The 26,312-nt window shown below is 50.6% G+C and overlaps 1 non-coding gene across 1 annotated transcript; it reads right to left on the bottom strand.

Annotated features, from left to right (window-relative positions):
- Positions 1-21,478: 21,478 nt before the first annotated feature.
- LOC124225936 (small nucleolar RNA SNORA1) lies at positions 21,479-21,613 on the bottom strand. The gene has a single exon (XR_006885151.1). It is a non-coding gene; the product is annotated as a small nucleolar RNA SNORA1 (small nucleolar RNA).
- Between the last annotated feature and the right edge of the window lie 4,699 nt (positions 21,614-26,312).

The raw sequence follows: 26,312 nt of genomic DNA, 5'->3' as shown, positions 1-26,312 counted from the left end.
CCCGAGTCAGAACAGCATGCAGAGGGGCAGCCCTCGTCCCCAGCAAGGCCTGCTCCCTTGTCCTCCCTCACGTGGCTCTCTGGCAGAGGCTCAAACCAGATTTATTTTCCTACGGTGATAAATTGACAACCCTCCTTTTTCGCACAGAAGTTAATGCCAGTAAAATCACTGCCTCTGTCTACTCTCTCCTCTGAACACACCATTCAAATAAACCGTGTCTGTGTGCAAACCCAGACGCCCTCATGTGTACCCAGCGAGATGGGCTTTTCAAAGCTGCTGTCGTGCAGTATACACAACACCGTGAAGACATTTTGGTTTTCCTCCCGGCTGTCTCTCCGTCTACTGACAAAACACCAGGTGCGGCCTGATGTCTAATGGCAGCTGGAGGAAGAGAACTTGTGACTTCGTGTTTCTCCTCCTGGAGTGCTGGGCTTGCTCCGGTTGACACTGGTGAATTCTGATGGAGGTGGTCCGTGGATGCTACTTCGAGATATCCTGCAGGTCACCAGGCTGCATCCCCACCTAAAGGCCAATCAAGGGGATCCTTTTAATTGACAGTTGTTACAGGCAGGAAAATGGGCCGTGAAGCTCACTCTAAATCAAAAGGGGGTCAGTCTGAATTCCACCGTCAGCCTGAAGTTTACTCATAAACTCGAGGAGTTCTGCGAACTCAGTGATGAGATTCTTCCTGTCATTTTGGCAGCTGCTCGTGTGCCTGAGAGACAGGGAGCCCAGGCAGCTTGTGACAAGTGGTACTGCTTGGGGACTCAGGTATTTCAGAGCTGCTGGCCAAGTGGGAAGTTCATATGGTTGAGAGGACAAGGAGCAGGAGGAAGAGAACCACATTTATTGAGCACCAGATGTTATCCCGGGCTCGCTGCATCCTCACATCCATCGTGAAGATATTGTATAGGCTCCGTCTACAGCTAGGATCCAGGGAAACGGAGCCTGGAGAGGTGTAGGAACTGGTCCATGGTCACCCAAATAGCACAGGAAGGTTCTGGGAGCAACTCCAGGTGGCTCTAACTCAAATCCACGCATTTGCACCCTTGTCTGTGAGAATGTCCAGGATCACAGGCCATCTTTACGTGTTTTACAGAAAGGGGTCTACACTGCCTGTGGCTGTCATTGTTGCAGGCAGTGAGAACACCATCCTGGCGAGGGACATCTACATCAGACCAGAGACTGGACGACGGAAGGTCGTTTCCGTAATATTTATCCCTGCAGAGTAAATATTTCTGTCTCCGTCATGGTCCAGAGTTTCCCTGCTGACAGCTTCGTAGATGCTTCTTTCTCTCCTCTCTTGAACTTCTGGCCATCGCTGCAGACAGGATGGCCAGGCACCACTGGTTCTTTTCACTTTTAACTCTGAACTTCTTTCAGCCAAAGGAAGAAAGGCCTGCGAGTGAGCACCAGGGCGAGGCCTGGAGGCCGGGGCTGAGGAGGGGAGGCATCGGGGGTCCTAGATGGTGATGATCGTGGGGATGCCTCACCCACCAGAGACCAAAGCAGGGGCTTTCCGCGTGGTTTTGGACCAAGGGATCAGGTTCCCTGAAGTCACCTTCCAGACTTATTTCTAGAATGTTCTCACATCCCTTCCTTCCTCTCTTTTCTCACCAGCACCTCTCTGAGAGGTTGAATAACTTGCCCAAGGTCAGGCAGCTAGCAAGTTCTGGCTTTCTGCCTGCCCCCTTCATGGGCTTCCTCACTACTCTGTGGTTGTGTGGCCCCCTGTGAGCTTGGGGGACCCACTCACAGTCATGCTCAGCTTAAAGGCCTCCTCTTCGAGGAGTCTCCCATGACTGATGCCCCCTCGCCCACACACACAGCCAGCCTGCCCCCCGCCTCCTGCCTGGTTAAGGGCTCCCTGCACCCCCATCCTGACCCTGACCACACTGCAGTGTGACTTCTTATTTCATCTTCTGATGAAATTCCCCGGCAGCTGATGCAGCCCGACTTGTAGCAGGTACTCAGCAAACGCTGGGTGGATGAAGGTATGAGTGAGTCAGTGAGGGAATAAGTGAGTGCCTGTGCCCACGGGCCTCTGTATTCCCTGGGCCTGGCATGCCCTCCTTCACGCTTCAGCACACATCACAGCCACGTTCTTCCTTTGAGCATCACTTCTCTGAAGCCCAGGATGCCACCAGGTCTGCCTTTGGGGCTCAGAGGTCTCTGGGCTCAGCCAAGGACACCCTGTACGGAGCGTGTTGGTAGAAATGTGCTCCAGTGAACCCCAAGAGAAGCTCAGGACATGGGCCATGGGGCCGTGGAGTGGGCGGGAAGGCAGAGAGGGGACTGGAGGAGAATCCGGAGCAGGCCGAGTGGGATGGAGGCGTGGGTGCGTCCAGGACCGAGTTCTAGACTGTGTTTGTGGCTCCTGGGTACCCGGGTTGCAGAGTGGATCTTCAAAGTGGCGATAGCCCGCTGACTCGGGAGTCCAGAGCATAACAGGAACTTTTACTGAACACTGTATGTCAGATCCTGCTAAGCACTTCTCATCCTTGATCTCATTTGCTCCTTAGGAAAGCACCTCCCCACTGGGCCTGGCCCCTGTTCCTGTGTCACCTGATGAGCGAACAGAGGAGCAGAGAAGGTCAGGGGTACCTGGGGCAGAGCCATGTCTCAGAACCCCAGTCTGTGCCGTGGCAATCAGCCTCCCCCTGTGACATGGCCTCCCCACCCCAGCCACACCCCGGGAATGCACAGGAGAGGTCCCTCTTCAATTCCTGTCTAAGTGCATCTGATTAGGAGAATTGCAGTGGAGCAAGTCATTAACTTGCATTTCAGACGCTCTGCCTGGGGTGCCCTGTGTGTCTTCTATTCGACAGGCCGTGCTGGGGGACAGCAAGGCCCCGGTGCACCTGACACACGCTATGCGGATGCTGAGTCAGGCGGCCCTGGGCTCTGCGACTCAGAGAAGTCCCAGGGTTTCAACTTCTACATGGTCGTGAAAGTAATGGTTCTCCCTGGGTAATGGAATTCTGGGTGACTTTTCTTCTTTTTTTGGTGCTTTTAAAATTTATAAGAGTGAAGTATTCATAATCAAAGAAAAACCTCTTGACTAATAAATGAAAATAAGCAAATACACCTGCAAGATGCCCAGGAGCTGTGGTACCTCCCTGCCCTGCTCAGGCATTTCTCTTAGCCTGGAATGCTCTCCCCTTCTGTGGGATAAGAAGAAAGAGATTTGCTCCTGCTCCCTGCTTCCTGGCACAAAGCTCCTAAAACCCTTGGAATTTCCTGAGTGACTGAAGTGTCTTTTGTTATTCGTAGAGACCCTTTTGACCACACCTGAGTTTATGGTAGTGAGGTGACTTATAGCGGGGTCCCTAGATGGCCTCAGAATGGGGCTGGTCAGCAGAAAGACCTTGTCGTTACCGGGTTGGGACTTTCAGCTCCTCTCCCTGATCTCTGACGAGGGGAAGTGGAGGCTGCAGACTGAGCTCCATGAAAACTCGTGAACGACAAGATTTGATGAGCTTCTGGGTTGTTGAATGTGTCCACGTGCCTGGAAGGTGGTGCACCCCAGTCCCATGGGGACAGAAGCTCCTGTGCTCGGGAACTTGGCGTGGGAAGGGATCTGAAGCGGGAGCACCTGAGTGGGGCCCTGCAAAACGGGCAAGATGTGGACGCGTGGAAAAGGAATCGTCCAATTCAGACCTTGCCCTAAATGCCTCTTCATCTGGCTGTTCATGTGTCTCCTGTATAATATCCCTTATAATAAACTGGCAAATACAAGTCAATGTTTCTTGGAGTTCTGTGAGCTGCTCTAGCAAATTAATCAAACCTGAAGAGGGGGTTGTGGGAGCCTCCAATTTACGGGCAGGAGGGCAGAAGCACAGGTGACAACCTGGACTTGCGATTGGCGTCTGCAGCGGGGGCTGTCTTATGGGATGGAGACCTTACCCTGTGGGATCCGATGCTCTCTGATGTGATCTCTGCTGCTGCCTCCAGGTAGCTGGCATCAGAAGTGAGTTAAAGTTGTAGGACAGGCACTGTCCTCTAAGAATTGGACGATTCCTTTTCCACGCGTCCACATCTTGCCCGTTTTGCAGGGCCCCACTCAGGTGCTCCCGCTTCAGATCCCTTCCCACGCCAAATAAACCTCTCCTTTGACTCCTTGTCTGTCGTCTGTCTTGCCCACTAGGATGGAAGCTCCATGACGGCAAGGACCCTGTCTGTTCCCTGCTTATCCCCAGGATCTAAAGGAGTGTTGGGCACATAGGAAAAGCCCATAAACATTTTTTAGGTGAATCAGTGGATATTGTCACATCCAATTCCGACTATCCATCTGCATCTCTCCTGGGGCCCCTCTGCATCACACGGAGGCAGCTGTTTCTCCGTCTCCTCCACGGGCCTGTAGCCAGGGACGCACTTATTTCGGGGGCCCCACAGCACAGAGCTTGGCACAGGATAGGCCTCAGTGAACAACCGTTTGTTGCGAACTTGAAGCAAGGAGCCAGGCTTGCCTTACCCTAGGACGCACACAGCCTCATCTCCTCCCTTCTCTGGGGAACGAGCTAGGTCATCAGGCACCAATTGCAATGCCATGCTTCCTAGGGAGAGAGAATCGCCCCTCACCGCCCCAGGAAAAGGAGTTATCAAATGAAATGGCTCAAAGAAGTTGACCCGCTATGCCAGATGTGCTGCTTTATGGGGAAGGAAAATTCAAAACACAGCAACAAGATCTACTCAGAGCCAAACTGTGAGACGTCAAGATGCCTTTCCCCTTGGATTCAGCCTGGCGGCTGCTCTCACCTAAGCCTTCCTCCCAGGCTGTGGAATGATTCCTGGTAGATAGCATGTAGATATCTGCATCCCTTTGTTGCTTCCCTTTCAGCTTGTGGGCCGGCATTTTGTTTGTGAAACATCTGTATTGTTGAAGATGGGGGATAATGGGCAACAGGATTCTGGATCTGTAGAGGCTGAATGAGATGGATCCTGGGCTCCATGGTTGAAGACACGGGTTCAAACCTTACCTCTGCTCTGCCCTGGCTGTGTGTCCTTGGGCAGGTGACCTAACATCCTATCCCAATTTCCTCATTTCTAAGATGGGGATGAGGATGGTGACGATGGTGTCTACCTCAGAGGGGTCAGGGAGATTAAATGTAAAACATTTAGCACAAAGCTCTTAGGATAAAACCCAGGGGTAAATTTCCACCACATTGGATTTGGCAATGGATCATTAGACATGAGGCCAAAAGCATAAGCAATAAAGAAAAAATAGATAAATTGGTCTTTATCAAAGTTGAAGACTTTTGTACATCAAAGGATAACCTACCGAATGGGAGGAAATGTTTGCAAATCTTATATCTGACAAAGGTCTAATATGCAAGAATATATAAAGAGCCTCAGCAGAATACATCAAGAGCTCAACAGTCGGAAGATAAATAACCCAATTAAAAAGTGGGCAAAGGACTTGAATAGACATTTCTCCAAAGAAGATATAGAAATCATCAAGAAGCACATGAAAAGATACTCAGCATCATTAGTCATTAGGGAAATGCAAATCAAAACCACAATAAGATACCATTCACACACACTGGCATGGCTGTATTTTAAAAATGGAAAATAACAAGTGTTATTGAGGATGTGAAGAAATTGGAACCCTCATATATTGCTGGGGGAGGGGGAACATAAAATTGTGCACTGCCATGGAAAACAGTTTGACAGTTTCTCAAAAAGCTGATCAGAGAATTACCATACCATCCAGCAATTTCATGCCAAAAAGAGCTGAAAACAAGTGTTCGAAAGAACGCTTGTACATAGATGTTCATAGCATCGCTATTTACAATAGTCAAAAGGCACCAACAACCCCATATCCATCAACCAGTGAGTAGATAAGCAAGATGTGTTATATCCCTATGATGGAATATTATTCAGCCATAAAAAAGAATGGAGTACTGGTACACGCTACAACACGGATGAACCTTGAAATCATGCTAAATGAAAGAAGCCAGACACAAGGGGTCACATATTGTATGATTCCATTTATATGAAATATCCAGAATAGACGAATCCGTGGGAGACAGGAAGTGGATTAGTGGTTGCTAGAAGTTGGAGGAGGGGAGAATGGGGAGTGACTCCTTAATGGGTATGAGGTTTCCTTTTGGGATGACAAAACTGTCTCGGAACTGGATAGAAGAGACGGTTGCACAATATTGTGAATGTACTAATGTCACTGAATTGCACACTTTAAAATGGTTAGTTTTATGTTATGTGAAGTTTACCTTCATTTAACAAAACATACAGTGCAGAGAAGGCTGTCAGTAAATGGTGCCTTTGTTATCACTGATTATTAATGTGTCCTCTTCCCACTTTCCCCAAATCGGCTTTCCCCAAAGATGAGGAAACTGAGGCACAGAGAGATTAAGCGTTTTAACCAAACTGGCAGAGCTCGTAAGTGGAAGAGCTGGGCCCAAATGCAGAGGCCCTGGCTCTGGCACTGACGCGCTGACCCCCACGCTAACGACCCCCAAACCTGGAGGTGATTGTTGTTATTCTCAAGAAGGGATTGCCCTGGGCTGTCCGAGCTGTCCTGCTCTCCCCCCTCCCGGGCCACGCTGCTGTCCCTAAGTGAACACTGCAGAGCTGCTGTTTAATCTTTTGTCTCTGCAAAGATCCCAATTTTGGGTCATCCCTTTGATGTAGTCGTTCATCTGCAACCTTTTTTTTTTTTTTTTAAGATTTTATATCTTTGACAAAAGATATGACAAAGTGGGAATAGTAATGGTGTACATCAAAGCTTCCAGAACTGTGTCTGGCACATGGTAGGGGCTTAATAAATGACAGTGATTATATTATAATTCCTATTGCTGATATTAATTAGTATAATCACCTGGGGGAAGCTAGCTTAACATGCTGAAGCTTGCCAAGGAGAACTTCCCAGAAACAGCAAACCACCAAACCAACGGTGGACAACAGCGTTCCTTTGAAACACTGGCCACAAATTGCATTTTTACAAAATCTAATTTCCTTGTTGACTTCTTGTTTGGGAAAAGTTTGGTCTTTGAAATCTAGTGAGGTCTCTGCCTCAGCGTGTGAGCTCGGGAGGCACTGCCCTGCTTTCTGGGCAAGTGTTTGCTGTTTGCTCCGCCTGAGGTCATCCGGGCTCCAGACATCCACAGGGCTGCCTCCATCACTTCCTTCCCTTCCCTTCCCAGAAGTCACCTTCTCAGGGAGCCCGACCCTGGGCCCCTCTCCCACAGTCCAGCGCCCCCTGCTCCCTCCCCTTCCTATCCACCCTCTCCTCTTTACTTCTCCCTTCTTAGCACATGACCAGATACACCTAGTCATTTATTCCCTCACGTTGTTGACTGTCCCCTTCTGGAAGGGAAGGGCTTTGGGGTTGGGGATTTTGACCATTTTGTTCATTGCTTTTTCTCCGATGCCCAGAGCACGCCAGGCACAGAGCGCGAGCCCCAAGAATATTTGTTGTACATGTGAGTATACAGGTGGGAAGCGGGTTCTGAATTTAGAACTCACCTGATACAGGTGTGCTCAGCAGAGAAAACCGGTCTTTTCTGGGCCCGCCTTGGGCACTGCTTGACGTTTATCATTTTATCTTCACGATGCCCTTGCGGATAAGAACGTTGGGGCTCAGAGAGATTAAAACACTTAACCTGCCACACAGTTTATGGGTGACAGAGCCTGAGACCATGCCCTCCCTGCTGAACAGAAAGCGACGGCTTCGCCCTCCCTTGCCCCCCGCCTGTGGAGCAGGCCCCCTGGGTGGTTTCTGAGCTGGATGCTCCACAGGGCCAGAAGGCCCGTCCCCCCTCACCTGCCTGTGTGTGTAGGCGGCTCTTGGCATGAGCACTGAGTCAGGCGGCCCAGCAGCTTTCAGCGCTCGGAGGTGGCAGGCTAATTAACAGCTCCAGGAGCAGCCTGTGGATGCACTAGGGGTTGTTGGAACAGTCTGCTGAGAGCCACGGGCTGGAACAGAGCTCCCCACCCCCCTCCCGGGGAGAGCGGGTGCAGGGCGGGGCCAAGACAGCCAGCATCAGAAGGTGAAGGGGGTTTTCTGTCAAAGGAAGATACTAGACAAGAGTTACAAAGACTGGAGTTCTGCTCCTGGCTCTGCCACGAACTAGTTGTGTGAAACTGAGTAAGTTTACCGAGGCCCCTGCTTGCAGAACCTCAGCATTGATCGGTGCGTGCCTTCCAAACTTGTTGGGTATGGTCCATGAGACCAGAGAGGCAACGTGCTCACCCAGGTGCAAAATAAATGTGAGCTATTTCACGTTTATTCATTCTGAGCTACGGTCTCCTCATCTGTCAAATGAGAAGTTTCATTCCGTCGACACAGGCCTGGCACACAGTAGGGCTGAATAAGCTTAGTCCCCTCCGTCTTCCCCTTCCCTCCCGTCAGCATCAAGTTCCAGGCCCCTGTGGTCCCTGGGGATGCAGCGCTCCCGGCCCTGCCCTGGAGGGTGTCTATGGGCTCATAGTTAATGAGCCTTCCTCCCAGGGCAGGAGGGCTGGGGCTGGGGCTGGGACTGGGGCGGGCGTTTGGGAACTATTGTGTTAGAAGTCCCTCCCTCCCTTCCATCCTTGTCTCCCTTTCATCCTCCTCTCCCCTGTTCCCCTTCCCTCCTTCCTTCCTTCTTCCTATCCAATTCATTTTCAGTGAGTACCTACTAAGAGTCAGGCACTGTGAATACAGCTGTGAGCAAGACAAGATCCCTGCTGTCAGGGAGCTTAAGTCTAGTTGGAGTTGAGTGGGGAGAAAGAAAAAAGCAAGTACACGAGAATATAAAATAAGCACAATGAAAAGAGAAAACAGATTCATATAATGGGAGGTGATGGAGGGAGGTTGTGAAGCTACTTTAAATGGGGAGCCAAGAAGACCATCACTAAGAAAGCAATATTTGAACTAAGATGTGAAAGATCAGGATAGGTCAACCATGCTCAGCATCGGGAGAAGGGGTTTCAGGCTGCAGGAAATCACGTGCAAAGGCCCTGAGGTGGGATGAAGCTTAAGTAGAGCCCCTGCACTTTTTAGTGTGAACAGTGGATCTCCAAATGCAGCCAGAGCTCTGCTCCTCCAGCCCGGGCAAGGCAAGCTGGCTTCATCTTCAAGGGTTGGCTGCACTTAAGATCCTGGGTGCTCCCAGGATGTCCTTTCTGCTGTTAATTTGCTGCAAGTGGCAGAGGTTAATCGTGTCCACGTTCCTCAGGGTGCATGCCAAAGCCGGCCCTTCTCACAGATGCTGGTTTAAATTAGAGGGCTTGTTTGCTGAAGACTAGATTTGGCAGTGGTTCATTCCAAACTGGTCCATTTCTGAGCACTCCTGATTGGCCGGCAAAAGAACGCTAGGCTAGGCTGGCATCGAGCACAGGTGGGAGATGCTTGGTCCTGCCAGTCCAGTGAGAGGCGAGTCAGAGCCCACCAGCCTTGCGCCCAGACCTGTCTGGTCTCCCTGCTGTAGCCAGAATGCCAAGCAGACCCGCCGGTCTCCCATCTCAGGTGCTCCACGCTGGGCCCTGCCTTGCTCTCAACTCCTGTCTCCTGCATTCGCTCCTGCCTAACCCCATGTCTTTGCCTGCCTCGCCCTCTGTCCCCACAGGGGAGGTTCCTTTCCTCCTTACGGGCTCTGCTCAAATTCTGCCTCCTCGACAAGGCCTCCTCAGACACCCCCTGGGGGAATTCTCCTCTCCTTCCTCATCCTCCTGGTTTCTCTTAAGCTTTTTCAGGCACTGGTCATAGTGTACGTGGTGCTGAGGAGACTGGCTTCCAAGCACAGCGTGAGCTTCTTGAGGATGGGGTCCAGGTCGTGCATCTTTGCAGCCCCAGGGCCCAGCACAGGCTTGCATATCCTTCATTCAGTCGTCCACTAAGCAAATGTTTGCGGAGGGTCCACTCTCTTCCAGCTCTGCGGGAGGCTAAGGGGAAACAGCTGTGGGCAAGACCTGTTCCTGCTCTTAAGTTGCTCCTGGCCTCGTCCAGGGGACAGGCCATGAGGAGACCAGTGTAACACAGAGGGCTGAGCCCAGTGGGGTGCAGACTCTAATGAGGGGTGCCCCATTGAGGCTGGGGTGGTCCAGAAAGGCTTCTCAGAGGAAGAGACAACTAAGACACATAGACTGAGGACACTGAGGCTCGGCGGAGTGAAACAACTGGCCAAGACCTCACATCCAGCACGCGGCAGAGCGAGCGCTCAAGTCTGGGTCTGCGTCCGTGCCCTGTGCACACGGTGGTTTGTGGAGTGGATTCCCCTCCATCTACACACCCCCAAGTCGACACACTCCTTTCCGCTCCTGCCTCACAGAGCAAAGAGGAAAAGGATCAGACCCACCTGGCCAGAGCCTGGGCGGCCTTCCCACATTCTGCGGAATCCTCTCTTTTGAAGCTACGTCAGGCTTTTGCAGACTCACCAAGTCTGTGGAGTCACGGAGACCGCCAGCAGAAGCCGAGGCCAGTGAGCAGACTGGGTATCAGAGCGCAGCTTTCTCCTTACTCGTGGTGGCTTTTTTCCCTATTTCAAAAATAATGCATACTAATTGTAGAAAATTGGGGGAGAAAATACAAATCATCCGTAATTCTACTACCCAGAATTAACCATTCTTAACATGTTGGTTTATTGAGGTAGCTATTTTGGGATATTATTTAGAAATTGCTGCAATGCATAATTACTGCTTATTAATTTATACAAATACGTGAATAGGATTAACTTGCATATATTTAGCTTGTTGTAAAGACTTGCGCACTCTAGTGCCTGGAAATCTCAAAGAAAGAGAGGAGAGGGGAAGGACTAGCTTTTATTGAGAACCTACTACATGCCTGGCTGTAATTGACACTCCTCATATTGATAATGCAAGAACCAAACTTATGTGATAAAACAAATATTGTCTCATTTATCCTAATGATGACCCATCAGATGAGCATCAGATTGTTCTTATTTCCATTTTACAGGTAAAACAACAACAACAAAAAATGAGGCAGGAACAGTATATCCTACAGCCAAGAGCACAGAGCTGGGCTGCAGTGGGCCTGGGGGTGAACTCCTGATCTGTGTTGTGGTTCCCACGGCCCTATCAGAGGCCTCAGGGGGGCACACCTGTTGCTCTTGGAGACGGCCAAGTGTAGACGGCTCATGGCTCGTCCGCTGGGCGCTCCTATCATTTCTTTATCAAGTCCTCCAATGGGCCCAACCTGGACCAGACACTGAGGGGACTCGTAGGAGCAGGTCTGTCCCTGTTCTCAGGAGGCTCCTCTGGTCACTGCAAGACCTCAACCCTCAGAGGAGGGAAAAGATTGCAGAGGATCAGCTAAGAGCTGTGGCAGTTGCTGCATTTGAAGGAAAGAAATAGGGTCTGAGATTCCGGAGTCCCCAGGAGATGCCCGCCTGGCTGCCTGCCGTAAGGCCCCCCAGAGCAGACCCCGTGTCATGATTACAGCAGCCCAAGGCCAGCCCCTCGGTTTGTGGGGCTCAGAAGCTGACTCACACCAACCGCCTCCTGGAGACCAGTTGATCCTCCGGTCACAAAGGCATTGATTTACAGCGTGCTGCAGGCTGGATCCTCCAGGTCGAGATGAGACGAGAGGGTCAGTGGATTCCCAGGGAGTAACACCTTGCAAAGAAAAGGGCAGAAAGTGAGTTTGTGCAGAGGGAGCCATCAGATTGTGATGCAGAATGGATAAAGCCTCTGCCAGCCCAGGAAAGAGCAAGGGCCCGAGCAGGGACTGCCATCAGAGGGTCCTGTGTGGGACAAAGATGTCTGGGTCCTTGTTCCACTGCCTTGCTCAGGCATTGGCTGGGGCGCCCTGAGAAAAGCCTTCCTGAAGGCCTACCACACTCCTTGCAGCTGGGCGCCAGGTCCTTTTCTGAAGGAGCAGGTGAGCCTTGCATCCCTGTGTCTGTCACACAGGGGAAATATAACTGCTGCAGGGTCTGCAAAGCTCACGTGGTTTCCTTGTTGAATTCATGTCCCATAGAACAGCCATGTGGAGAGCCAAATATGACCGTAAGTCTACTGGCTTAGCATGCAGTCGAGCACAGAGACTGTAAAATGCAAATTCTTAGTGGCATCAGGCCAAAGCAGCCTGACAAAGGGACCAGCTGACTGCTCTTACTGTCGGCTTCTCCTGTCACCTGTATGAGTCTGCTGGGGCTGCCATAACAAACCCCAGAGACTGGGAGGCTGAAACAACAGAAATGGATTCTCTCACAGTTCTGGAGGCTGGAGTGCAGGATGAAGGTGCTGGCAGTGTTGGTTTCCTCTGAGGCCTTGGTCCTTGGCTTGCAGATGGCCGCCATCTTACTGCCTCTTCACCTGGTGCCCCTGGGGTCTGTCCGTGTGTCCTAATTTCCTCTTCTTATAGGGACATCCGTCAGATTGGCGTAGGGCCCAACCGAAAGTCCTCATTTTAACTTAATTATCTCTGTAAAGACTCTATCTCCAAATACAGTCACATGCCGAGAGTTAGGAGTTCAGTGTATGAATTTTGAGGGGACATAATTCAGCCCATAAGAACACCCAGCCCCTCTTCAGATTGACTCGGACACAAGTCTTGCCTTGATGGGTCTGTCCTGCCTCTATGGGGCAGGCACAGTTCACGTGGGGTAGACTTTACAGAGACAGCTGGTCACAAAGGACCTTGGATGTCACACTAAGAAAGTTGCATTTTCTCCTGAAAACCAGGGGGAACTCTTGGCGGGCAGTGGCATGATCAGATGTGAATTTTTGAAAGATCACTCTGCCTGTCACTTGGCGAATGGACTGAAGGAGGCAGGACGGGAAGGAGGAAGGCTCTTTGTGAGGAGATAACTGTGCTCGTCCGGAGAAGAGATGGTGAGGCCTCAGCTGGGATGGTCACCATGGGAAGAAAGGATGGCTTTCAGAACCTTTGAACACACACCTTCCACAGTTTGGGGGCAAATGCGAAGGCCAAGGAGGGCAGAATTCAGGTGTCCAACACGCTCAGCAAAGAACAGAGCCTAGGTTGCAGGAATCACCCTTTTAACATCAGAATACTTCCTCCAGATGAAATCTTGAATGGGAGATCCATGTATAAACGGATTACAAATGGAGGTGTTTTGGCAAATGTCACGATAGTGGTCCGCGATCTCTGCCCACTGGGATACCCCATTATCTCCCATGCCCAGGGTTCCTCTCCCTCCACTCCTACCTCTATTTGGGGCAGACATTAGCTGGTACACACTGGTATAACCATACCTCTAACCCAGTTGGTGAATACCCACCACGCTGAGCTCTCTCTGTGGCCCCCACCTAAGAACCTCCAACCATCCAGCCTTGTCATGACTCCCTAGACCTCCCAACAGTCCAGCAACCAACAGGGAAGGTCCTGCCACAGGGAGGGGCTCTAGGACCCTGTTATCCAGAGCTGTGGCCAACATCTGTTGAATGTCGGGTCCCTTACCAGACCAATTACTAAATGTGTTGAATATCGCCAGTCCGTGTGTGTAGCACACCAGCCATTCCCAACTATGGACATTTTCCTCACAAACACCCTGCTGTTTATTCCTTCTTGTGGCAATGCCTTCCTCTCTTCACTGCTTGGCCAGCTCCTGCACATCCTTCAAGACTCAGCTCATGTCACCTCCTCCTTGAGCCCTTCCCTGCTGCTCCCACGGCAGCGTTCATGGTTCCCTCTTAAACCTAACTCTGCTGTGGTCCTTTTTGTGCTGGATGACGTGTATCTGTTTACCGGCCTGTCTTCTCCACCAGGCTGTGTGTTTCAAAAGGGCAGACTGAAGCTTTCTACCATTCCCTCTTCGGTGTGTAGCACAGGGTAGGCACACAGAGTTGGAGGAATGTCTCTGTGGCCCAGGAAAAGTGTCTGGGGCCACTCAATTCAGCTGTTTCAGGGCGAGCAGTGCTGGCTCTGTATTTTTAAGAGGGGCTCTCCCATCTCTGCTGCGTTCCCTAGGGAGTTAAAGCATCTTAGAGCAGGGCTTCATCTTCCTCATCCAGGTATCTGGGTTCCCAGGACAGTGCCCGACACAGAGAGTGCCCTCAGTCACTGTTTGTAAAAGCCCTAGTGACCTGCATGATGCCGCCTTCGGGACTAGCAGGCAGGTGTTGTCACCCACAGCCCTGTGACGTGGGGCTCACACTATCTTCAGTTATCACATAAAGAAATGGATGCTCGCAGAGGTTAAGTCGCTTGTTCAAGGTCACTGTGTTCCAAGTGTCAGAGCTGGAACTTGACCTCCAAAAGCCAGCTCTTAGTTAGCCTCTGCCCGCCCTCCCCTTGTTTCCCTCATGGGGCTGCTTTCAGACGCCCGACCTCGGATCCCTCCTACGTGGAGGAGCTTGCCGGCTCGCGCTCCAGCACTGCCTTGAGGCCACATGCGATAGCACAGGACTGGGGCTGCAGACCCACAGGGGAGATTGGCCATTTGGAGCCAGCCATCCTTGTGGCCATCTTGGCCTCTGGGCTCTGTCCCAGCTACTGCTGGAAGCCCTGGACTGTCACAGTCGGCCCCCTGCTCCCTCTGTGCCCTTCACCACCTATCTTTTTCACAGCTCTATTTCCCCTCTTGTCAACAGATGTCTCAACAAAATGTTTTCCGTCATTGCTGGCTATTTTTATCCCCTTATCAGAGTTATTTCCTTTGGTAAATAGCTTCCTGGCACGGGGTGGGCAGCCTAGCACAGGCGCCAGCAAGCACCGCGGGGCAGGACTCGTGGCGGGGGTGGGCATCCGGGGAGAGGGAAGAAGCTAGCGGCTCGGGCCCGGCTCGGCCTTTGGGGACTGCTTTCTGCTCTGATGGCAGTGGTGGTGGCAGCAGCGGCAAGATGTTCATTCATTCCCCACTTCAATCTGTTAAAACCGTTCTTTGAGAAGGTAGCGTGTGCCGAGGGCCTCGGAAGCAGACAATCAGCAACAGCCGCCCAAAATAGCCTCGAAATCAGCAGCATTTTGTTCTGCTCAGGCTTTTCATGCCTGCAAGGGGAGGAAAAAAAGGATCCAGAGCGTTTTCCGCGTCCAAACACACATCTATTTTACAATAAGACAAACGACTCGTATTCCTGCTATTAAATCCAGCAGCGTCCCCTCCCCACCAACCACCCCTTCTCCCAAGGCCTCGCCAACATTTCCTTTTGTGGCTGCAAGAGAAGAAAAGAGCAGCTCCTGCCGTCTCCTGCGCCGTGCGCCTCTGCCTCTGCCTGCAAGCTTGGCTTTTACAAGCTGGGGTTTGAGTCAATTAACGCGGCACGTGCTGCTGCAGCTGCTGGAGGGGCTTTCCAAAAGGTGTCGTGAGAGCCGGGCCCCGCTGGAGAGGCAGGAGCCAGCACTCTGCTCCAGGAAGCCTCTGGCCCAGTCAGAGGTTAAGCCAGGCCTTTGCAGAGACCCTGGGCTCTCTGAGTGCCTCCCGTTGTCACTGCGCCTCTAGTAGGGTTGCACAGGACCCGCCTCAACTTCCGGAGAAGATTCCCAGATGGCCAGGGAGACAGTGTGTGCTGGGGGAGGCAGGAGGCCTGACCCCCAGTCCTAGCTCTGCCCTGACTCATGGGAGTACCTTGTCCAATCTGCCATCTTTGCTGAGACCAGTTCCTGGGGGAATAAACTCTCAGAGCCCCGTGACACCTCTCCTTTATAGCCCTTACACAATGGGAATTGAACACTTCCTGGTGGAAGATCTCAACCCTCTGGATCACAGGGCTGCATACTTAGGCCCAGGGATCAAACCTGGCCCTCTCCGTTCATGTGCGTATCATCTGTGGCTGCTTTCACACTGCAATGGCAGAGTTGAGTAGTTTCAGAGATTGGATGGACCCCAAAGCCTAAAATATTCATGCTCTGGCTCTTTACAGGAAGAGTTTGCCAACCCCTGGTCCAGATGCAAAGTCCCATGAGAGCAGAAACGTTGTCCCCTCTGAGAGGCTTAGGGACACTCTCTAGATCACTCAGCTGGTAAGTGGCCTAAAAGTAAGTGTGGGTGTGGAAGCCACAACATCCTCAGTGTGTCAGGACTGTCAGGGACGCTATCAATTAACTGTGCACAACTAGAGTTGGAATTTGACACAAAAGGACTCCCTCCCAAGAATCAAAGCCAAACAACACGTAGGTGGGTGAGCTCAGCGTCTAGCAGAGTGTTTCTGAGCGAGGACTCTGTTCAGGCAGGCTCTCCACGGCTTCCCGGCCACGTGGCCTCAGGAAAGCTCTTCACCTCTCTGAGCCTCAGTTCTAAATTGGGTAGAATAATACTGATTTTGCAGGACTGTTATAAGGATGTAGCATGATGATCTAAGTAAAACACTAGCACAGTGCCTGGAAAATATTGGGGCTCTCTGCAGGCCTGCCTCCCCTCACTGGTCAATCTAGCCCCCACTGGGAAATGACATGCCCTCCCTTAGGTTCCATCTGAATGTCTTTCCCAACAGAGCTGACATGGCTGGGCAGGGAGAGAGTGAGAGCCCCTGGGCCCAGGAGTGGCAACAGAATGTAGAAGTTGAAGTATTGAGTTCAAATCTTGACCCTGCTACTCACTGAGCCATATAACCTTGAGCATGTTGGTTGACTTCTGCCAGCCTCACTTTCCTATCTGGAAAATGGAAGGAAATAGACCCTTTCCTGTAGGGCAGCAATAAAGATTAAATGCAATTATGTGTGCTCTGTATTTAGCACAGGATCTGGCATTCAGGAATAGTAAATAGTAAGCACTCAGTAAATGTCAGTTGCGACTCCCCTCCGAGATGAGCTGGTTAAGTACATTCTAGCTTTTCCTGAGTTCTCACAGTAACGGTTGGCCTTGCGTGTCTCTATGGCCCTCATGAACTGCACCTTGCGGGGTGAGAGGCTCTGAGAAGTCCTCTGTCCTGTCCCACTGAAGTGGAAAGTTCTAGAAAAGCCAGAGGCCCGGCACACCAAGCTAGCCCAACTACACTCCTGGCATGGGGACTAAACAGTGACTTTGAAAATGTGTGTTTTCCTGGATAAAACCTCTAATTGGACAATTGCAGGTCTTCTGGCTTTATATAGACTTTATGACTTTGAAAGCTCTTAAGCTGGGGCGAGGGAAAATTTATGAATGGGATTTCTTTATTTCTGTAGCACTCTGACTCATGCTGTTAACCCAGCCTGGGGGCTGGGCTCCCGTTACTTGCTAATTTCTCTTTGCCAGGTGGTCCTTACTCCCTCACTGAGCCACAGCTAGCAGGTACTGAAACCCAGACAAAGGGATTCTGGCTGCTTAAAACGTTGTCCTGGACCCAGACTGATTTCCCAGGCAAACAAATATGGTGCCTGGGAATTTCTCAGAGAAGCTTTACAGTTTTCTCCCAAATTTTGAAAGCTTATTTCACCGAGTTTTTATGTACCCCTCATAACCTGAGTTAAAAGCATCTGGCTTAGAGGTATGGCTAATTCCTGGCTGATGAACATTTTCTTTGGGTACCCACATCCAAGAGCAGTTTGAAGTCGGCAATGGAGCTACAAAGACGGGTCTGGACCAGTGTAGCAATGCGACTGACTTCACTTAAATGTTGTGTTAGTTAGAGTAACGTAAGCTTCGCTGACAAAAAGATCCCCAAATGGATAAAGGCTCAAACACAATAAAAATTTATGTCTGGTCCCCATAATAGTCCAAGGCTGACATTTCTGGTCCATGGGTGGCCCTCTTCCACCCAGTGAGTTAGGAACCCAGGCTCCTTCCATCCTATGGCTTCACCTTCCTCTCTAGAGCCTCGAAGTAACCTGCATCTAGCCAATGGAAGGTGAAAAAGAATGTAGAGAAGCCCCACCTGCTTCTTAAAAGCCTCGGCCCAGAAGTGACTCTCACCTCTTCTCACACTCGGCCAGTGGGGTCACATGGCCACACCTAGATGTGGGCAGGGCTGGGAATTGTAGCCATTGCTGGAAAACCCCTTCACATGGACAGCCACATACTATGGAAGGGAGAACATGAATTTTAGTGGACAATTAGTAATATTTCCTACAGAAAGGGAAATGTACCAAGACTGAGGCCATAATGGATTAAATACAGAAAGGATGCCATTGGGTCTAGCACCTGGGCCACCACGAGGGCTATCATTATCTTTGCGTGTGAATCCCCAGCCCTTAGAGCAGTGCCAAGCAGCAAGGAGACGCTCAGAAAAGGTTTGTGAAAGGAATGAATGAATGAGTATCCTACCAGTGCTATTGCTTTGTTCCTCTCTTGGGCCACCTAATAGATAAGCCAGATTCCTGGTCATCTGCTCCAAGCCATATTGAGGGTGCGCCTGTTGGGCCCAGATTCCAAGGGTTTGTCAAATGTTCCCCACGAAAGAGTCCAGACACATTTAGTTACTTATGCAATTTATAAATTACTTCTATTAAAGAAAGTAAAAATTATATAAATTTGGGACTACCCAAAACAACCTAGTGTATGGATGTTGTACCCAAAGATCCACAGGATTTCAGACCAGAAGGTCCCTTCGAGGACGTGTAGGCCTACAACTGCGAATATGACCCAGCTCACAAGCCCGCCCACTTGACAGAGGCTGCCTGGCATTGGATTCTGCAGGAAAGCATGCTGTGATGGATTAGGGACGTGTGCCTTAGGCAAGGGAAGGACAACGGTAAGCCAAGTCCCATGTTCTTGAGGGATCGTGTCAAGTCTGAGATCCCCGTATGTTATACAAGAGGGTGAGGCTCTGAGAGGAGAAGTGGTGGGCAACTGCCACTGGAGATTTTGGTTGGAAGGTCTAGAAAGGAGGCAATTGGAGCCAGGAGCTAAATAGATGGGGACAGCGAAGGGTAGACCAATCAGAAGAGGGTATGCTGGAAAATTCTCTTGGAAATTCAAGAGAGCTAAGGCCTAGGGACTGGTCAGCTATTGTGGCTACTTCTGTGAGAGAAAAGAGGAGGCAGGGCATGGAGTGTGGCGTGGTTTGGAATTGCTTCCTGCTGAGCTTGGCCAAGCTTAGAGCTTGGGCGAAATTTTGTCCCCCCCCAAATTTGTATGTTCAAGTCCTAACTCCCAATACCTCAGAATGTGACTGTATTTGGAGAAAGGGTCTTTAAAGAGGTGATTAAGTTAAAATGAGGTCATTGGAGTGGGCCCTAATCCTACATGCCAGGTGTCCTTATAAGAGATGCGGACACAGACATGCGCAGAGGGAAGACCATGTGAAGACACAGAGAGAAGACGACCATCGACAAGCCAAGCAAAGAGGCCGCGGAAGAAACTAACCCTACTGACACCTCCATCTCGGACTTCCAGCCTCCAGAGCTGTGAGAAAATAAATTTCTGTTGTTTATGCCACCCAGTCAGTTGTTCTTTGTTATGGCAGCACTAGAAAGCTAGCACCAGGGAAATGAAGTCTGCGTTCTTGCCCATGTTTCTCTGCAGGGCATGTGCCGTGAAGCAGTTGCATGAACTCACTGGGCAGTGGGCAAATGGCTCAAGGCTTGATACCCTGGCCTGTTGGATGCCCTGGAGCCCAGAGCCCCACAGGCCTCTCATGGCGACTGGGGCGCCAAGGGCAACCATGAGCACTGTGACTTGCCATCATCTGGCCTCTCCTCTGTGCCACCCTGTGCTGGCCCACGGGGGTTCTAGAGACATACAGGTCATGGCCCTCAGCCCAGGTGAGCTCAGCCTGGAGGGAGACAGAGAAGTCTTGTGTTTCCTGGATCCTAAGACAACATCGATTACAAAACAGTTTATTGATTTGATAACAGCAATTCAGCAGCAAGAAATACTCTTACATTAATCAGAAGCATGGATTGTAAGAACCATCCTGGTTTCAGTGAAGTAAAAATGGGACCATCTGCATGTCCTTGAGTCAAGCAAGTGGAGCGGATCACTGGTCAGAGCACCGGCGGTGTGTGCTGGGACAGGGAGCGTGCTGGCGAGAGTGTGGTTGGTTCTGCCTCGGGAGGGAGGTCAGAGCCCTAGAGAGGGGACATCTGAGGAAGAGTATGCCACACTAGCAAGGCAAGAAGGGCATTCTCAGCAGAGGGAGCAGCATGGCAAAGGAACAGGGTGGATACATATCTGCAATAGCAAGAGACAATGGAGGGGAAAAAATGGAAGTGAGGCTGCACAGACAGATAAGTGCAGACCGTGAAGGGTCTGGAATGCCATGCCGGAAGTCCTCCCCTTCCTCTGGAGCAGAGGGTGGGAAATGAGGCTACAGGCCAAGAGAGAGCCCCAGCCCCACTCAGGACAGGGCCCCCCTAGCAGATCGGCCGTCGCAGTTCCATCTCCTTCAGCCGCTCTGGGCTGGGGAGCACAGATGCTTGGTAACCAAGGGACGGTCTACATAAAGCCACTTGTGAGTTGTCCTGGAAGGTACACTGAAGGATGGAGAGGGAGGGAGGGAAGGGGCAAGTCTTTGCCTCTCTCTGGGCCTTACCTTCCTCAGAATCTGTAGTGGACAGCTGTGCGGGCTCACGTGCTGGCTGCGTGAGTCCTCAGCCGGGCTCCATCACTTACGCTTTGTGTGCTTTGGTCCAATGACTTATCCTCTGGGCCTGTTTTCTCCTATGTAGTGGAATAATAATAATACCCACCTTTTAAAGTTGCCATGAGGATTAAATGAGATAATGCCTGTAACACGCTTTTAACAGTGTCTCACACGTGTGAAACACTCAAAATCAGCTATTGTAAAGATGATGATGATGACGATGATGATGGTGGTGTTGGAGTAGCTTAGTGGATTTTAAACCTTAAATTATGGAACCTTTCTTCCACTGTATTTGGAGCTTCGATGTGTAAGAAAGGTCACAGTGAGCTCTTCTGGTTGAAGCGGGAAGAGACCCTGAGCCCTGGGCCTCAGCATCCACCTTCCCCAGGGCAGTCTCCACCCACCTGGGCACGTCTGTGGAACCCTCTGGCTCCAGCCAGCCCAGGTGGAAAGCAATTGTCCCGGGGCATCTCTGAGTTCCCTCTCAGCTGCTCCCTTCAGTCCAATTCTTCCTTCCGAAGCCTGAGTGTACATCTCGAAAAGGTGCCCTGTACAGCTCAAAATCCATTTTCCAAAGCATCTACTGAGCCCGGCCCCGGGGACAGCCTGGTAGAGGCAAATCAAAGTGGACGTGGAGAGATGAGGGGGTTATTTGAGCCACAATCCTGACTGCAAAGACCCACAGATAATCAAATGCCACCTCCACGTTTTTTTAAGTCAGTAAACGTTTAGTTAAGGAATTGTACATGTTGTGATTCATTCCACTGCCCATCAGAGTCACCTTCGTTCCTCCAAAGCTTGAGTCAAGACTGCTCATCAAGAGAGGCCTTTTGGAAGACCCCGTGCTTAATCCACAGTTGTCCTGTCAGTCAGCCTTGTCACAATTTTCTCAGTTGAGCCTCTTTTATGTCCACTTGAATAAGGACATACTGATGACGTACTACAAGATGTCTCTCCCCTAGAGTCTTTTCAGATAATTCACTTTAGGGCTGTAGAAGTTGAATTGCAGAAAATACATTGCTTTTTTGGCTTATGACCTAAAACGTATTATTCCTTAATACATTTCTATATTGTGCTTGTCTTACATCCAATTTTCGCTCATGACCTTGGCAAAAAGTGTTACAGAGCTCACCGTCACCACTGCCATGCATTTACTGTGGTGGGAGCATCACCTGTGTCTCTGTTTAGCATCATTAGCAATTTCTGGACACCGCAATCAATGGCGCCCATTCCCATGGAGAAGGAGGCTTCACCTCCACATTTCTTAAGATAAGTTGCGCAGAAGTGACCATCTCCACCAGTCACAGTCCAGGGTAGTTTCTCATCTCTTTGCCTCTAGACAGTCGGCACCGCCATCGCCCGGTGGGTGCACTGTGGCTGTCTCTTCCCATGAAGGAACTGCATCTCGTTCTTTCGCCTCTGGTCCCTAGCACAGGGACTGCGTTTAGCAGGTGCCCGATGAATTGGTATTGGATCAGTCAAGTGGAATTGAATATGGACAGCTCTATGTGCCCACTCCAAGCTGGGGTCAACGACGAGCCAGAGACTCCTAGCTCCTGGCCACACAGAGGCTATCGTCGGGGAGGGAAGATAACGAGAACCGAGGTGATACAGCTCGTGACTGACGGTTGGAAGATAAACTTCCAAAGCCCACAAAGGGCAGGGGTTTGCCTTCAGGATCTGCTGGGGCTGGGCATCGGGAGGACCCTGGACAACTCTGTCTTGAGTCCTGAGATGGAAGGGCTCCTTGCTTCCTGGGACCCCAGAACCCGCGGGCTCTGCCTGGCTTTTGCAGCATAAACAGAAGGCTGGCCCTTCTTGTGCGGTTTTAACTGCACAAACAGTTTAGACACTGGTCTTCCGGCTCCCACGGCAGACTCCAATTTGGAGGCCACAGTGAGCAAAGGCTGGGGGAACAAGCCCGGTCCCCAGCCTCTCCTCAGGGGCTGCCTCTGCTTTTCCTTGTGTCTGCATCTGCCTCTGGTCACTACAGCACTCTGGCAGCTGCTTTGGCCTCCCTGGGCTTGTCACTGCTCTCCAAGCTCTGCCACCCCTTGACAATCAAGTTCCCTCTGCCTGGAATGCCCTTTCCTGCACCACTACCCCATGCATACCTATGGACCTCCTACTCGTTCTTCAAAGAATCCCAAATGTCGCCTCTTCCAGGAAGCCTTCCTAAATCTCTTCAGTTGGAATTTTTTACTCCTCCTTCTCCTGCCCTCCCATAGAACTTATACAGCATTTATGGTATTCTGCTTGGGTTTGTTATAGCTCTTACTTACCTTATTGCCCTTCCCTCTTACTTACCCTCAATGACGCAAAGATTTTTATCTTACTGGTCTTTGTACTTGCATATATGTGAGAAGACCGTGGATTTGAGCTTCAGTTCCTAGGTCTTTCTGGATATGTGAACTTAGACAAGTTAACTGCTATGTCGGAATCTTAGTATTTCAGTCTGTAAAATGGGGGTAAAAAAACTTTTCTCGCAAGCTTATCGTGAGCATTGAATAAGATGACTTGTATGAAGTAACAATGGAAATGAGATAATAATAATGAGAGCTAATGTTGATTAAGTGGCCACTTAGGCACGGATCTAAACTCTTAACAAGCTCATTTAAAATATTTTTTTAATTTTTAAATTATTATAGATTTGCAGGAAGTTGCAAAACACTACAGAGAGATCCCTTGTGCCTTTCACCCAGTTCTCTCCAATGGTTCCATCTTCCGTAATTACACAACAGTATCAAAACCAGGAAACTGACATTGGAATGAGGACGCGTGAGTATAGTTCTGTGTCCACTTGTGTGGATTTGTGTAACGACCACAATCAAGACAGATCTAGTGTCTCTCCGCAAAGATCTTCCCTATGCCACGCCTTACGGTAACACCCACCCTTCTCCTTCTACCGTCCTTAACTCTTGGCAACCATTAGTATATCTTCCATTTGCATCATTTCATCATTTCAACAATGTTGTCTAAATAGAATGACGCAGCATATGACCTTTCAGGATTGGCTCTTTCTCACTCAGCATGATCCATCCACACTGTGCGTATCAATAGTTCATTCCTTTGATGTTGCTGAGTAATAGACCGAGGCATGGATGTACCACAGTTTAACCATTGAAGGACATCTGGGCTGTTTCCAGTTCTGGGCTATTACAAATAAAGCTGCTAAAACATTCACATATGATTGTGTGGGAACATAAGTCTTCATTTCTCTGGGATAAATGCTCCAGAGTGCAATTGTTTGGCTGATGTGGTAAGTGTATGTTTGGGTTTTTAAGAGAGAGTCAGCTGTTTCCCAGAGTGGCTGTGCCATTTACAGTCCCACCAGCGATGTGTGAGTGATTCGGTTGTTCCACATCTTCACCAGCATTTGGTGTTATTTCAGCTGTTCTAATAGGTATGTGGTGACGTCTCATCATGGTCTTCTTCTGTATTTCCCTAATAGCCAGTATTGTGGGATATCTTTTCACGTGCTTGCTTGCCATCTGTATAGCCTCTTTGGTAAAGTGGCTCTTCAAATCATTTGTGCATTTTCTCATTGGATTGTTTGGCTTTTGAATGTGGAGTTTTGAGAGTATATGAGTCCTTTGTCAGATATGTGGTTTGCACAATTAGCTCATTTAATCCTCAGAACAACCCATGAAGCAGATACTGAGATTATTCCATTTACTAATGAGGAAGTGGAGGCACTGAGAGGTTAGCGCTGTGCCTGGCACACGGCAGATGGGCAGTGAATAACCAGGGTGAACTTTCTACAGATGGAGCTCGGACCACAGGCACGTACAGCTCATGGTGCTTTGGTGGGAATGGCGGGGCTGCTGGAGACAAGGATGGGCAGGTGAATGTTGAAGCCAGCAGTGAGTGGAGGGACTCAGTATCTGGTCAGCGGCCCCATTTAACAGGCTGAGAAGCTGAGGCACGAGCGCTAGAACAGACTTCTCTCCATCTGGAAGTCCCAGTAAGCCTGCTAAAATTGCCTTCTTTTCACCCGCATCTGACCTCTCTCCCATACCGCAGGTTTGCTGAACAGCCGGCCAGGCTCCTCTGAGCGGATTTTTCTTTGAGGGAAGGGGTTTTGCCCATGCCTGCCCTTCGCAGGGTGCTGGGAGGCAGCCTGGGAAGCACGGAGCCAGGAGTCGGAATGCTGGATGCTGGTCCCAGCCTGGCAGCGAATAGCATGGGAATTGAGTGCTTTAGTTTCCTGAATGGTCCATCTCCGCCTCTGTCAAATGGGAGTAACGGTGGTAGCTAACTGGCAGGATGCTTGTGTGGATTCGGCGGAGTGCAGAGGGTGACCACAGGGCTTGGGTACCACACATAGGTTCAGAATGGGGTCCCCTCCTTCTACCTACGTAACTGTGAGCAGGGTGCTTAGCTCTCCTAGGCCTGTTTCCTTATCTGGAAAATGGGGACCATCACAGTTCCTCTTATAGGGTTGGAGTGAAGATTAAATGAGATGATGCGTATAAAGCATTTGCACAGATCCCATCTCAAGATGAACATGACTCACAAACTAACACTTATGGAGCACTTCCTTCGTGCCAGAATCTGCTTAAGTTGAGTTCATCCACAATAAGATTAGGCATCAAGACAAGGATATAGGTACAAGAGGTTTATTGGCGGGGGGGATCCCAGGAAGCGGAGAGAGAAAGGGGTAGGGAGATGGGGAAGGTCGTGGCTTCTGTGGGCGAGTGGGGCTCAGTCCCGCTAGGCGCCCTCTGAGAGAGGGTGGGGACGTGCCTCGGAATCCTTGCCTGTGGGGTGAGGAGGCTGTGGGGTTTATCCAGCATCTTCTCCCAGTCCTCAGAGGCTGAAGGTCACTCCGGAGGCATAAATTCTACCAGACTTTTATCTGCCCCGCACTTAGACTAAGCTTATTCCCATGGCTTGAGATCACCTTTGAGACAGACAGACTCAGGACACCGTTGGTGGATATAGGGAACCTGAACTGTCTCCAAGGGAACAGAGGTGAGAGCTGGCAGCCTTTGCCACGCTGCTGTAAGCACTGAAATTACTAACTCACTCAATCCCCACAGCAACTCTATGAAATGGGCACGGTTTCTATCCCCCTTACAGCCCCACTCTCAAACTCTCACATACGCACATTAAAGAAATGAAACTTCTGCAAGACGATGCTTATCCTTGCTCTGTGCAGTGCGCTCCGAAATTTTCTTTCTTTTTTATCATGTTATTTTTAAAATGCTATTCGTCACCCACTAAACTGTTTTCATAACCCAGCAATGGGCTGCAATCCACAGCTTTGGAAAAGATGGTGCCCTAATATTCTGTTTAATAGGACAATGTTGAGGACGGTGATGATGTCATAGGCCTGGCATTGGGCCTGGTACCCAGAAGGTACCCAGAGAACATTGGTTTCCTTGCTTGCCCTTCTTGGCAAACAAGAGCCCATGAGCAGCTGCCTCCCAGGTTGCAGACAGAGCCCTGGGCTGGCCCCAACACGTCTCCTACTCTGACCCAGACCTGCTCCGGTGGGCTCTGCTCAGCCTCCTCCTTAGGGATGGGCACCATCTTGGATTGTGACCTTCAAGTCACCAGCTCCCCAGAAGCCAGCCCCTCCTTGGGAGGCAAGGTTATGCCCTGTCCCCACGACGCTGTCACTTCCTTCCCCCGAGTCTTTCTGAGTGAGGATTGTTCCCCTAATCAGGATGGAGACGCAGCTCATTACAAGCTGGTGAGGCAACGGCGCTGTGCTGCAGGCCCGAGACAGGCTGTCTGGGAGCTTGGCCAGCCTCCCGCTGCCCCGGACACCAGGGCAGTAGCTTCAGAATGGAGCCAGCCTGCTGGGTTTGTTTGCCCCCTTCCCAAGGGGACACAGGCAGACAGACACTCTGCTGAGACTCCCGCTGTTGCACAAACTCTGCCATGCTCAGACGATGAGTTCCATCCAACGCTCAGTACTGCTTCCGAGGGCATCTAAACAG

Source organism: Equus quagga, chromosome 14 (assembly GCF_021613505.1).
Source record: "Equus quagga isolate Etosha38 chromosome 14, UCLA_HA_Equagga_1.0, whole genome shotgun sequence".
Taxonomy (NCBI): domain Eukaryota; kingdom Metazoa; phylum Chordata; class Mammalia; order Perissodactyla; family Equidae; genus Equus; species Equus quagga.
This window is presented reverse-complemented; position numbering and strand designations above follow the sequence as displayed.